Source organism: Cygnus olor, chromosome 5 (assembly GCF_009769625.2).
Source record: "Cygnus olor isolate bCygOlo1 chromosome 5, bCygOlo1.pri.v2, whole genome shotgun sequence".
Lineage (NCBI taxonomy): Eukaryota > Metazoa > Chordata > Aves > Anseriformes > Anatidae > Cygnus > Cygnus olor.
In genome coordinates, this window is record NC_049173.1 from 11,638,620 (window position 1) to 11,653,904 (window position 15,285).

The following is a 15,285-nucleotide window of genomic DNA, read 5'->3' on the forward strand; positions in this document are numbered from 1 at the left end:
GCCGCCGCCCCTGTTTACAGCGCCGCTGCGCCTGCGCCGCGCCCGCCGGCCCGGGGGAGGGCCCGTAGGGGAGGGGGCGGGGCTGGCAGGGAGTGGGGCGGGGGCCGCAGAGGGGTGCACAAGATGGCGGCGGAGGGCTGGGGCTGGAGGGATTGGGATTGGGATTGGGGGTTGGTGGTTGGTGGTTGGTGGTTGGTGGTGGGGTTCGTTAGCCCTGCGCGAGGATGAGTTGGTTAAAAGAGAATAAATGCAAACGTAATCTGAGGCTCTAAGCCTGTGCTCCCCCGAAATTTTCACTAGGGAGGCAAGTTTTCTCTGAGTTTAATTATATCCTTCTCACAGTTGGCTTAAAATAATCAGAGACTGCTCTCCAGCTGTAAAAAAAAAAAAAAAAAAAGGTGACATCTCCTCATCTCCTAAAAAAAAAAAAATGACATCTCCTCTGACATCAAAACATGACATCGCCTCTGTCTTCAGGTACATGTTTCCACTGCCTCCCTTGCATCAGTTCCAGCAGTCATGCAACAAAAGGGTGAGTCAGAGCAGCTCGAAAACTAATCCCACCAGAGAAATGGCAGGCTCTCGGTCAGGTAAGCAAACTGTTGGTCAGCAACGAAGCTGGTCCAATTCAACAGAGAACTGCTAGAGACAAAATAAGGAAGGACTTGGGAATGTGCAGCTAGGGGAAGATCAGCACATTGTTAGATTGCCTTCTAATAATGCACTTTCAAAGTGTGGTTTCACATTGTATCAGAGTTCCTCTAATGTGGCTGCTAATAAAGGGGTTTTCCTGCTCTCTTTTTCCTTGTCTGTCTGCTGTTACTTCCTTCACCAGCAGTGTTGCTCATCTGACCTTGTGATGAGCCGCTTCTGAAAGATCCTGGGGTAGAGAATTAAACCCCCTGCAAATGTGAAATGAATCGGGTTAGATGAAAAACACTGACTGGGTAAGGGAGGGGATGGGATTGCAGAGCAGGAGGGACGCAGAACCTCCCTTTCTTTCCACTAGATCAGCTCAATCACAGAAGCCCACTCAGACTCCGGGGGGCTAAAGGGATTTATTTTCAAATCAGTTTAGTTCAAAGGGATTTAGTTTGAAGCTAAATACTACCTTATTGCTGATCATCATAGTACAAGGTAGCTGAGAGACAGGAAACAGCTGAAGACCTCCAGGTTAACTCGTGTGGAACAGAGTATGTAATTTAGTGAATATCTGAACAAGTACAGGTAATCGAACTGTAATGAGGCCAGGTATTGAAGCCTTGCTTGAAATTCTTAAGATAAAGCCAATCAATAATGACCAATAGATCTTTCCAGTTTATCAACCAGCTGCTGCATAGTATTGATGTCCTCCTAGAAGTACATGAAGTAGGTGAGCAGACCTGCAATTATTTTAAGTCTTCGTCTAGAGAGTGGTTCTTTCATGCAGAAATTTCATGAATTGAGTTCCAGAAAGAAGGTCAGAAAGTTTTCAGTCATTAAAAAAAAAGAGCAGGAAATGCAAGGATCTCTTAATGACAATAATATTCAAAACAAAGATCTAACCCAAAAAAGTGTTGCTCCAAGCTGACGTACTGAATATGTCTTACTCATTACATGCTGACAACGTTGGGTAGATCACTTTGAGCGACAAAACAGGCAACTTTGGTAGAGGGATCGTGAGGAATGCAAACTGTACTGAAACCACAGCAGGCCATCTATCACTGATGGAATGAGTGTGATCCAAAGAATAAACAAAGTTAACGTGTACCTGGTTATCAGCAGTACATGATGGTGCAGAAAGTCAAAGAATTGATGTAGTGTTTAACATTTACCAAGAAACATCAATAAAAGCTGCTGAGAGATTCCACAGAGAATCCAAGACAAATATTCATTTGAAAAACACAGCTGCAAGTCACAAGAACGCTATTGTACAGCCCCATCAACAATCCTTACCAAATACTTGGTTAAAGAATGGGAAAAAGAGATTACAGTGATAAGCCTTATGAAAAAGTTCTCTGTACTACTTGTAAATTCTTCTGTTTCAAGCTAACCAAAGATTATAGTTCTGAAATGATCCCATCAGGACACCCATAGATGTTTTGTTTTGTATGTACAATCAATGAATGGAAGTCAGGCAGAATCACTGCTTTATAGTGCCTGTACTTCTTGCAAGCCTTAGGGTAAACTGGAAGGCAGACATGAGCAAAATTCACTAACATTAATAAAATAGTGTGGTTCTTTGAGATTGATTTATGCACAGCATGAATTGGTCCTGCAGCATTTCAGGCTGCAGTATTATTAGTGCTTTTGCTGACCATGACGAAACTGGAGCCTTAAAACTTAGGTGATACAAGTACAGTTATTAACAAAATTTTTCTATGCTTGAATTGAATGCCATCTGTTCCTTGCCTAAAAGTGCAACAACTGAGATCAGTGATGCTTTTATCAGCTCTTCTGAGAAAAAAAAAAAAAAAAAGGATTGTGACTACACCCTATTCCATCATGCTAAAAGTATCTACTTGAGCATGCACTGCCTGCAGATTATGAGGCAGGAATCAAGAGACCATGTCTGCAGTCTCTGTCAACTGTAGGCTGTCTGTCACATCTTGCTTGGATTACTGATGCCAAACAAGAATTTAGGTATTTAGTGGCTTCAGAGTATCAAAAGCTTTGCAATGTGTTACTTCTTACCAAATTGTGAATGGTGAGAATTACTAGCTGACACAGGTATACACAGATAGGTACACAAAACATTTGAGCTGGTCAGAAGATTAATGTTGGAAAGGAGAATGGCATGCAAGTTCCATTTAATATTAGGAAAAGAACAATTGTGATGTTAGAAATACATTTCCAATGACTTACATGGATTTTAAAGTACATCTAATCTACTTTGATCATGAGAAAATACTGTTTATGGCATAGTTTTAAACATTTTCAGTTCGTAACTCCCTATTTGCATTAAGAATCTCTTCTTAACCACTACATATAATTAACACTAAAGACATATGATAATGCATTGTTTTATGCATTACAAAACAAAAGGATGTTAGGGAAGCAAGTAAGTCTCCGCTAATCTAGAATACATTGTGTGTTTTTGTGCTTTTGTCCCTCCCCAGGAACAAAAGTGCGTGGAAAATAATTGTTACCATAGTTTTGACGATTCACTTCTTAAAAATAAATGGGTATTTTTAAAAACAAACATTTGTTTTAAAGAAAGCAAGGTAAAAGAAATCTGATTATGAAGCGTTTGGACTGTGCACTTAGTCACATGGTCTAAAATTTTGGGTAGACCTGTGTGGTGCCAGGAGTTGGACTCAATGATCCTTATGGGTCCCTTCCAACTCGGGATATTCTATGATTCTATGATTTATGGTTGGGATTGGATGACAGTGAACTCTGTTGTGTCTTTGAAGGATTTTATTTTGCTGTTTGCAGTCGGCTCTCTGAAAGTTTTCTCCTGAACAGACTAGCTTACCTCCATAGTGAAGTCTGCTATTCTTGTCAAAAACAGTTATTATCTTGAAGCTTTAACTATCCTGGAAATTATGTTCTCTGAAGATAAAACTGAGATTATGAAGTTAATTTAAATTTTATGAGAAGCCAGAGAGATTGGTTTGATATGCCTGCAAATAGCTTGTGTTTCTGAGAAGTGCTCCAGCATTATGTACTTCTCAAAACTCCCTAGACATGGAAGACGTATTATCCATACATAGAGTAGTGCTGTAATCCAGCTGAGGAATGACAAAGCTGTGAATAAGTAATGTCTGATTGTTGTCCAGCAGCAATAATTTAGTTCCTTACAAAACTGGAATTTCTAGACAGTGATGCTTATCAGTGCTGCAGTGTGAGAATTTAATGCCATCAAGAAGGCCAAGAACATGCCGAAGTTGCAGTCTGCATAGCCCCTCATGTGTTTGTAACTTAAGCAGCAAAATATTTAGTATGTAAATGCTTCAAAATTATTTTCTCTGCTCATCACAGCCAGCTATTTCATTCAGCTGGTTTTCACTGGGCAGGTCGTGTTGGTGATCGTGTTGTGATCATACATGATAGGTTTTGCAGGTCAGCCAAGCAACCTGTAGTTGGTGTGCGCAACAGTTAGTTAACAGTTAGTCATCCATGCAAATTAACATGAAAAGAGGTTGTCATTGTGTGCTTGAAGTCTCCCTTCAGAAGAACAGGAAATAAGGAAAGCTGAGAAAAGTGTCCTTGGAAAGAACAGCTAAGGAGAGGGAAGCATTACCAGCCTGAAGCAAAGAGCTAAGTAAGTTCTTTGTTTGCCTAAAAAGTGGACAGAATCGAATGGCTCTGAACATTTTGCACTTTAAAGAGATCTGTAGATGTCTTACATTTATCCTAGGCTCACCGGTCTTCCCCAGGCCATCTACTTAAATGATGATGGGCTCTCGTTAATAGCAATTATATATCATGGCTTAGTTTTGCATAGCTTTGTACATATTTAGTAAAGCTTGCTTGTTAATGTATGGGTTGTCTGTCCTGACTACTCCACTGCCTAGTGCCTAGATTTAGCACTTTGGCAAGAACAAAGTTGTTGTCCTTCTGCATACTGTTTGCTGGCACTCAAGCTTATTTTCTGGAAAAGACTGGAGAGTGGATTAATCTAGAAATGCACAAGCTAGGACCATCTCAATAGAGTCATTTTTCCATTGCTTTGGTGTATTTCTCAAGGAGGGACTGAAAGCTTGGTAGCATGTTCTGCATGCCCTCATCACCGTTTTCACATGAGACAATGTTATCTCAAAATAAACATGTTGCAGAGAGCTTTGGGGTAAGAATGGCTATGTCTGCTTTCTGCTGAGCCTTAGAAGGAGATTCTTCATCAGTGTCACAAGTGTAATTTAAATTCCACGGCCTGAATGACTGACTCCAAATTGTTTTAGTTGAAGCATTGAAGTTTTAGGTAGATGATCTTCTATTGGAACTTTTTATGAGCTTTTCTGTGAGCTCACTGAAGCATAGAAGCTTTGGAAGCTGTGTAGCACAGGCTGTTCATTCAGTGCTAGTTGAATCACTGCACGTTTACAGAAGGGAGAGCTCATTTCTCTGAACTGAGTGGTGGCTTCATTATGGTCATTATTATGGTCATGCTCGTGACTTTCATTTGCAAGGCAAGAAGGGCATAAGTTATATTCACACGTCTTAGACATCCATCTGGTGTCCACAACTTATTCGTATCAGGGAACTGGAAGATCGGTGAGCAGAACTGTGTAACTGTTTAGACAGAACTTCCCAATACAATTTTTTCATCAAAGTGGATTTATTTATTTGTTTACTTATTTATTTGTGATCTACAAAGCAAAGAGAATAGGGATTGGCTGAGGAGAATGGGAATTTATTGCTAGAACATATATTCTTATTATCATATATACCTTATAATTTCATCACAAAAAGTTTAAATCATAATAAATTATCAGCACTGAAGCTTTCAGAACTGTAAGTGCCTGTCTAGCTGGAAGTCTGACTTGCTCCATGCTCAGTGAAACTTGTACAGTTTCTCTCTTACTTTCTCCTACTGCAAGTGATGGGATTACTAAAGAAAGGAGTAGTTTGAAGGTTACCTATGTAGAGTAGGCTCTTGGGTCCCTGCTTTTCTTGTTTACCTGAAACTACCATCCTTATCCAGCTCATACAATATTATATTCTTAGCTAACATGTATATATCAGTAATCGTTTAATCAAGTATGCACATTAGTGTGACATTCTTTGTCTTTTGCCTCCATCTTCTGTGACCAAGTGCTAGGTATAATACGATTTGTCATTTGCCAATAATATTTGTTCAATGGGTTAAATGCCATCTGATGTATGCTGTATTCACTGTTATTTTTATTTTCATAAATAGGTATAACATGATAAAATCAAGTATGAGGTAGATAAATACTAAATTTTAACATATATGCCCATTGATGGCAAAAATGATAGAATCAATTATTAAAGACATGTCAGAGTATAGAAGAATGTCAAGCTGACACTTTTCACAGATAATTACTTTCAATTTTCAGTACTAAGTTTCCGATTCAATGATTTGACATAGATAAGGGCATTTGAGAGATGCAGTGCACGCAGGGTTCTTTTTTCTTTTTAAATCAATTAGCTTAAACTTCACTGTGATGGCTAAATATGTTCAGTCGCTACATGAAACAAAACCTGAGAGACGGACTTGGGAGACAAGATCAGTCATGTACCATGTCAAAAAGGAAAGCCATATGTGTTTACAAGCTTAGACTGATTTTTTTCAACTTGTATTTGTATTTTTATTTAAAGGCAGAAAAAAGCATCATATCTAGGATCCAAAGACAACATACATCCTTCCATTTCTATATTTGTGGCTTTATAGTTGTTTAGAGATTTAAAAAAATATTTGAAATAAGAAACCTACATATTTCCTAAGACAGCTATTGGTTTGGGGAGTGGTGGTGGTTAATGGTTGAATAGTTAAACATATAATTCATATTATGAATCAAAATAAAATATCTATTTTAAATAATGAATTCATTGAGAGGGTTAACCGCAAAAAACCAACAACAACAAAAAAACAACCACAGCCTTTCAGAGTTATTACTCCTGTGCCATATATACAAGTATATATTGTTCTCCCTATCTATCTACATTTCTTCGGTATGACTTCTATAGAGAATATTTATATTTGCTGTATTAGCCCCATCTGGTGAATTCTAACTGCATTGCAAACTAGACAGACTTGTGCTCATCTCACATGTCCCAGATGGATGGTAGGGCATACGCAGAGACCCATATTCCTCCCTTTGTCACTGTAATGACAATAGTGCAAGCACCAAGAAGGAATCCTTATTAGTACTAACATAGTTTATAAGCTTTTCTTCCATTTTAGTGGATTCATCTCGCAAGTTAGGGTGCTATTATTTTCAGTTGCATTCACAAATATGAACAGTCTATAATGCACTTTTGCCATTCACAGGGTTGTCTTCCTTCTTCTGTTCTTTAGTGCTCTTTGAGCTGAGGTCATGTGTGACAGGGCAAAATCAGTTTATCTGTGTCCACTGCTCCAGTAGAAAGTTTGCCTTTAAGATTCTTTCTGGGAGACAGCTCTGATCCACTTCTTGTAATTGCAAAGCAATGTCACCCATCAGTTCTTTTCAGAGGAGCTGTTAGTGGACATAGGCTTCAGGCAACCTGCTCTAGGTGACCCTAGGTTGGATGAGATGACCTCCAACATGGTCCCCTCCATCCTCAACTATTCTGTGATTCTGTAAACTTACTTTTTACATAACCACATATATTTGTGCAATATCAATGTAAGTAAACATTATTTTGAGTAGGTAGCATTTTACTTGCGTGGGCATAAGTGATTATAAATTTCTTTTGAAGTGCAGGATTGGGATCTTAGTTTCTAGATAACAAATGAGGAGGCTGCTTGCCTCTAATATATGGGTTAGCAAACCCAGTCAGCCTTTGATATGCGATATGTGAAAATAATGCACCCTAAGTGCCTGTCTGACTGGAAGTCTGACTTGCTCCATGCCTAATGAAATTTGTTCAGTTCCTCTTTACTCTCCCTCTCCCACTGCATGTCTAAAGCAAGTGATGGGCTTATTTAAAAAAAAAAAAAAGAAAAAGTGTGGTTTGAAGGTTACCTACAGAAAGATGAGTGATGACAGTGATCTTTTACTGACAGACTTAGCTGATGAAGATTAGTTGCTCTTCTAAAGTAAGTTTAAATGTGGCGACAGTGTGTTTCTTTCCATCATTTCCCTTGGAAAATTCTAATATACTCTTGTCATAATCTTCTAAATCATTCTAGTCAGTCTAAGTCATAATGTTTTCTTTTTTATGTCTTCTTTCTTTCCCACAGCTGTACCAAGAGACAACTGTGGACAAAACAGCACCAGATGTTAGTGAGGCACAAGGTTCTTATGGCCTTTGTTCAAAACAGGTGAATAAAGGGGACTTAAATAAAGGGAACTTAACATACCTTAAATAGGAACATTAAATAAGAGCATACCTTAAATAGGAACTCTACACATTTAGGTGGTTTCAGATTTAATTACCTTTAAATGAACAACAAGAGGGATTTTATAATGTAACATGTCCCTTAAGTAAAATGTGTTTCCTTGCAGTCTTATTCTGACTTGAATGGAATATTCATAATTATACCACCTAAGTCAGTATCTCTCATTCTCCCCCAAAATTTTACTTACATTCTTTAAACAATTATGTCAGGGTGTTCCTACACAGGTAGTGTCTCAGTTAAAGGAGACTGAGAAGAATATCCAATGTCTGTTATTGTCATAACAGTAAAATTTAAACTCTGGGATGTCAAAGAATGTAATGTAAATGAGAAATTAATTATTGATAGTAAATCAAATTTTGTGATGAGTTTTTGTGCTTTATACCACAATCTAACATGATTATATTAAAAAGCTTACTAAATTCCTCTTGATTAAAAAATTATTCATCCTACGCTGTCTTCACCTTAAGCAAGAAATTATAAATCCGAGAGTGCAAGTCCAAAATATACAATTAAATATTAGTATTGCACCTGCAACAATTATATTTCTCTGTCTTTTACTCTCACAACATAAATCCAAAATTATTTGTATCTTTCCACTCAGTTTAAAAAGCCATATAAGCCATATGCCACAGTCAAGTTTGTGTGTATGTATAAACATAGACATACAATGAGACATTCACCCTTATTGACATTGAACCCGTGCAAACTCAAGATCAGCCAACGGGTGAAAAGGGAAAAACTTTTGCCTAACAGGCTGAAATAGTTACTCATCTACACGTTCTACTCCAACAAGGAAACCTTTTTGAAGGAGCCATTTTGCAATTCATTGGCTGCACGTAGTCTTGACATTAGGATGACTCAGGAAGTACAATACTGCTAAGTTCCTAAGTATAGCCTGAGAATGCTCAAGCCTTCTGATTTTGTTGTGGTCTCTGAACAAAATCAGATTTCAGGCCATGACTGAGCCAAACAAGCTGGATCCTGGGAATGCCTGACCCAACGAACATAATCGTACTCCAGCTATCAGGTACAGGATGAGTAAAGCTGCCTCCATTACTACTGTGAGGTCTGGCGCCAAAACTTTCACAGACCCATTGTTCTTGCTGCTATCTCCTGAATTGGGCTCACAAAGCAAAAAGGCAGTATGTGTATCACCTTCAGTGCAAGGCTCTCTTGTTGTCAGTGTTAATAATGATGTTTGTGAATGGAATTTGCTGTCCTCTGTCTCATAACTGTGTACTGTCAAGTGAACACATTGTAGAACAGCAGTGCAAGCGCAGGTGCACAATCTGATATAACAGTGGTTCTAACTTTAGCAGTAAATTTGCCCTGGCTGGGTAATAATCATTGACCAAACTTTGTTTAGCAAGAGAATGAAGATGGTATCACACAAAACAACACCAGTGCTGCATTTCACTTTTAAAGAAACATTTTAAAAAATTATAACATTTAAAGAAAAAGGTCAATCTTAATGAACTGCCGTATAAACTTCCTCTTGCAGTTCATGTGTTGCTGTGTACTGCTATGCTTTACCAGGATTCTGAAAGTTGGGGAAAATACAAATCAAAATGGTTTCATTTCTGTAGTTATTTTATTTGTTGGAGCACAGAATATGTACAAAGCACCAGTTCATTGTTCTCAGGTAGTCAAAGACAGTTAATGTATTTGTAGTAAGAGAATCTTAATCCTTAATTTCAGGAAAAGCTTGCTTTTTGGCCTTGTGCTCCACTTAAACTCTCAGATTTCATTCAAGGGAAACTCCTGGGCTGAACAAAGATTATCCTAGATCCTAAGGAAGACCAAAGAGATTATTTGGAAGAAAGGCAAATCAAAAAAAATTGTGAAGGAGCATTCTCAATTCATCAGCTATCCAATTACACTCTTTGTAAGTGCCTTGTTTGAGATGCTAATAGTACATGCTTTGAAACACTAGTTGAATACTTAATGTCCCTGCAGCATTCCCAGATGCTACTAGTACAGCATTAACTAAGCTGTCTTTGTACTGTTAGCAGGAACATTTACAAGAAGGACTCTACGTTGTGTTTGAGACAATTTCTGTATTTTTTCCTAATGATCACTTTTTAAGAGTACTGTCTGTCTAAGATAGTTATACCACTTACCAGTCAAATCTGGGTACTGATCTTCTCATTCAACTACTCAGAGGATGTCTTATAAAACTAACATTTATGTTAGTGAATATTATAAGACACAGCTAATGCTTTTGGTAAAATCTGGACTATTTGACAATGAAAAGATATATTTGTAGCTGAAAATCCTAAATATACAGCTGAAACAATAGATGCTGACTGTATACTTTATAGTGATGTAACCTAGAGCTGTACATTTGGGGCCAAAGAAGTTTGCCAAAGCACTTAAATATAATTCTGAAAGAGGTTTGGTTGACACTGACTAATTAGTAATTCTGGCTTTTAAGCGCCAGATATTACAGCTCTAGCTCCAAAATTGACAACAGATAAGCAGAAAGCAATGTAGAAAGACATTTTGAATACCAGGTGTATATTATTTCATGAACGAACTCTATGAAAACACAAAGCAGAATTGCAAATACTTCTCGTGACCTATAGTCTTAAAAAAGCTGTGACATGTAGCGAAGTCAGTCAAGATGGAAATAACAAATGCAAATTAATGAATAAAATAGGAATGTGAATGCAGAGATTTCTAGTGAAAAGAATGGCCCACTGCCATTTTCCATCTCAGAAAGCTAAGGAGAAGGAAGCCAAGTCATCATGTTTATATTTGGTATAAACTCAGAACTGTATTTCTTTCAGGTAAACAAACTTGGAACAGTTCTACAGAACTACGGGTAACAGAGTGATATTTCACTTTGACCAAATGGTCTGAGGAAATACAATTTTAGATAAGTCATTAGAAAGAGCAGCTGTGCCATGAAAAAGGGGAAAAAAGAGCTGAAAAATCCCTTCTTTTACTATTCCAATCCTTTTCTGCACTTTCCTGCAACTTAGCTTTGTAGATCTACTCTGAAAAATAGCAAAAACAAGACAGAAATTGCATTCTATCATAATTTTTTTGTAGTTTTATAATAAAGAACTTTTCTGGTTAATGTAAACTCACTGCTTTTATTTAAACACTAGACAAATTCAAAAAGTAACTCAAATTCAACAAAATAAAAATACTTTCGCTATTCCAGACATATCTAATCCACATGAAGTGGGGATGTAGATATCCTTGGCTGTCAGCATCTGAAACAGTTTTAAATTTGTCAGTCATAAGAGTCAGTGTGGTTCTCAGTCAGATGAAAGAGCCTTTCTGGAGGTTTTTTTCTCTTTTTTTTGTAGCCAACTGTGAGAGAAAAAAGGTAGAAAGTAATACCTCCTGGCAAGTATTAACCAGCACTGCTCTGATTAAGAAATAACCTGGTGACTTCTAATAACTCTAGTCTGTCCTACTTTCATAATGTAAAATGCTGTAGAGCAGCTGCATTATACTGACGTGCATATTAACTGGCTAAGAATACCCTCAGCTCAGCTGACTGCAAAGCAGGATTTCAATATAGATGGCAGAGTTACTTCAGGAGATTTGCCTCACTATGGCAGGAAACATCACTTTGAAAGAGATGAAAACTGACTTTCCCTCTAATTCACTATGCCTGCTTACTGTAGCATAGCCTACAGATAAATTTGTATATGATTAATCAAGTATTTATACAACTCTTGACTAAATTTCTCAACGTATATACTCATAGTCAGCTTTAATCAAGGTTATCTTAGTGCTACTATTCTTTTTTTGGCATTCTTTGGAAAGAAAGATGGCATTCAGGGCTGTCCTGTTTTTTCCCCCCAAGAAATGCATCTTTTGATCTATCTGACACAGAAGGGAAAAAAAAAAAAACTGTACGTGGCAGAGTGATTACCACAGATAGCTGTGATGACTTAATCCATGATTATCTGAAAGTAGTCTGTAATTTTAGAACCCTGTTTTTTCCCTTAACAGTGTCTCTGTCATAAGATGAAAATACTAAGTCTGAAATACAGAAAAAATAAATTAAAATCTTCAGCCAGGTGCTACATAGTCTGCCCAGAACCTATGACAGATTCAAATTAGTTCTTCCCTCTTTCTTCCAAGTACAAAGAGCCAAAGTAAAGATGATATCCTGTGTTTGAAATACAGAAAGGAGTCAGCTTCACTGACCTCTATTTTAAATGTTAATAATCTCTCATCCTGAAAAATGTGGAACCCAAGCTTGCACATTTTTAAAATTTCTGTGGCTTTACATTTTTAAAATTCTGTGGCTTCTCAAACCTTTGTTGAAACATGCATCTAAACTACTACCTTTACTGTTATACTGAATCCAACTCTTAGAATCTGAATATATACAGGGAAAAAGTATCAGGTTATTGCCACACTTTATGATGAGGCTCTGTTAACTTACTTTTCTAGCGTTGTGACTTCACCACCGTCACATTTTTTAAATATCTTAATGGGAAGTCTAGGATTTTGTTTGTCTGGGGGCTTTTTATTTAAACCACCTGCTCTCTGGAAGAACATTTTCTCCAAGTTTCTTCTCTTTCTTCTCTTTCTGAATTAGGATCTATTGCAGCTTATACCAATGAGTGGAAAAAAAGCTCTGAATCATGGATAATGAACTTACAGCTGCCACCATCTCTGTTGTTCTTCCCACAAAACTAACATCTATGGAACTATTCATGATTGCTTCTTGTTTCAAAGGGGTTCTGATGGGTGCTGGTGGCATTCTGTGGTCATTCTCCAAGCCATGTAATTATATGTGCTGGTTTTTTTGGTCCCATGCTGGACAAAGACAACACACATTTCAGAAAACAGGTACTGCAGCCTCATGGTACTCATAAAGCAAGAGCAGAACCAGATACTGGAAAGAACCACTTGTAATACTGTGGAAGACAAAGTGACCTTTGTCTCTCAGGTTTTCATAGGTATAATTCTTGGTCTGTACATATAATTTCAGCTAAGAAGTGCATAATTATGCACTTATTCTGGGAAGGTGTAAATCATGATATATGGTATAAAACTCCAAAAAACAGTATCTCTTGTTTAAGTCACAAGGGAATATAAAGATGAGGACAAATTTAAAATATCAAATTATACTGGTTATAATGTAATCTATTAATTTTGTAACAAACAGCATATGAAGTAATCTATGTTAAGATTAGACAGTTATGTTGGGTCTTTCCACGCTCATTCTCTCAGCCTTTCTATGCAGCTGAACTTTTATTATAAATTATACTTGGCATTTGTTAGTGGAAATATTGACTCTCGTTAAAACTAATGCATTTTTCTTCAACAGTTCAAGTCTCTTCAGAATTCCTTCTGGAGCAATGACTGACAGTTACCGCACTCCCTAACGCTTCCTTCAAAGAACATGTACATTTAGGAAGAATGATGCACACGGTGCCCTTGGTCCATACAATCATTGCTGCCACCTATGGTTCAGAAGTACAACTACATTTTGTGAGATCGATTTTGTTCTCTGCCTTTCGAGTATCTTTCCACCACAAAAAAATTCTAAGTGACTGTCGATCCTATTTCTAGTATGAATCACTTTTTTTTTTTTTTTTTTGTGACCCAAAGATCTTCTGATCATTTTGGCTCCCAAATAAGACATGAGAAAGCAGGAAATGGGACAGCCTGATGAACCATTTTAAGAAAGCATGATGCTTTGTTCAGTCAGTGATCCAAGCCAGCTTTACATTTCATTATGATAACATAGATTTTACATGCATAATTCTAGTGTGTTAAAACCAGACACATATTTCCACATCTTTCTACTTATGTCAGTTTTCTGAAATCTACTCTATAGGCAATTTCAATTGCTGCAGTTTTGTTTTCCTTAAGTAAACCCTGAAGTACTGAGATAACAACATGACAAATCTGTCTCAGAACTCAGACAGAATTAATTTCAAAAGCACTAAGGCTACAACATCAAACACTCAAAAATCAGTAAATGCTGGAGTTAAAATTCTCCATGCAGATTTCATTTAATTTCTTTGTGGTTTATAAAAATACAAAAGTCTTATTCAGCAACACTAAAGAAGCCTGTGGCAGAATCAAGAATAAAACCCTGGGTTTTCCTGAGTGTTATTTCAATGCTTTTAATATTAAATAACTTTCTTCCAGACGTCTTTTACTTTGTTCTTTGTTAATTTTGTAAGATCAATAAAGTTGCATAATTAAATCTTCTATTACAGTGCAAATGTATACAGGGAACAAGTATGGGGATCTTCCTTAGGAAATTGGAAGATGCAAGATTGAAGCCTATGCAGTTAATGCAGCGATATATCTAACTTTCTGGCATGTGTTGGTACAGAACAGTTTTTGATTAAAGACCAGTTTCTTCAAAATTTGGTTCAAATCTGAATTTTCTGAAAGCAGAAGTTGCTCAGATTCTGATGAGAATGGCAAGTCAAGTACTTGCCTGGGCTTTGACTGGGTATTGTGGTTGTTTTGTTTTGTTTTTGCATTTACAGTGATGTTTGAAGTAGTACATTTTACTGAACAAACGGTAGTTTCCCCATGTTACTTATTTTAATATTGTATAACTGGGAAAAAATACCTTGTAACCATCCATCAAACACTGGTTACAGCAGTTGTTAAGTGGAAAAAAAATGGAAGAATGATTTTAGTCTACTTTCCTAAGGCGATGAGACATATGCTGTGATATGGTGGTTGTCCATCAGTCCCTCCTTAGTAAATTTGACCTACTTAAGCAATTCAATCAAAGCTAACACAGGAATAGAGATCACAGAGATATTTAGGTCTGAGAAAACCAGTAGGTGGGTAGCAGAAATGCATCCTCTTGTTGCCTCTTTTGAAGGAAGGAACAGGGAGAATCCAGCTTTATCCTCGTTTTCTGGCTGTCCTAAGAGCTAGGAGGCAATGGCTGGCTATTTATTGCCCAAGCCCATGTGTGCACCACCCGTAGAATGGACTGCTTGTTGTCCAGGCCAGAAATCAAAGGATAGATAGATTTGGGACAGTGAGGAGAAGGTTCAGGGATGGCTGTGAGACATGGAAGGGAACAAGCGTGTGTGAATATGCCAAGAATGTAGGACTTGAAAATAACAGGCTTCAGCAATTGCCCCATTAATAGAGCTATTTGTTAAAATATAGAAGTGTACTAATCTCTTAGTTGAGAAAAGGGAAATATTTTGCACAGATTTTCCCCCAATATTAACTCCGGCAGAAACGAAGTCTGGAACATTTTAGCCAGAAACAAGCAATACGGATCTGTGATCAGTTAAAACAGAGGAATAATAGGAAAAAAAATGCCAGTCTTCACC

The 15,285-nt window shown here is 37.4% G+C and overlaps 1 long non-coding RNA gene across 4 annotated transcripts; it reads left to right on the plus strand.

The window, feature by feature from the left end:
- The first annotated feature begins 174 nt into the window (after positions 1-174).
- On the plus strand, positions 175-14,692 carry LOC121071609. 4 transcript variants are annotated; one of them, XR_005820716.1, is made up of 5 exons: positions 175-590; positions 7,832-7,912; positions 9,689-9,875; positions 12,558-13,486; positions 13,853-14,692. It is a non-coding gene; the product is annotated as an uncharacterized LOC121071609 (long non-coding RNA). The 4 variants fall into 4 exon arrangements; XR_005820713.1 differs by having other exon boundaries at positions 12,558-14,692; XR_005820715.1 differs by having other exon boundaries at positions 13,293-14,692.
- The last annotated feature ends 593 nt before the right edge of the window (positions 14,693-15,285 follow it).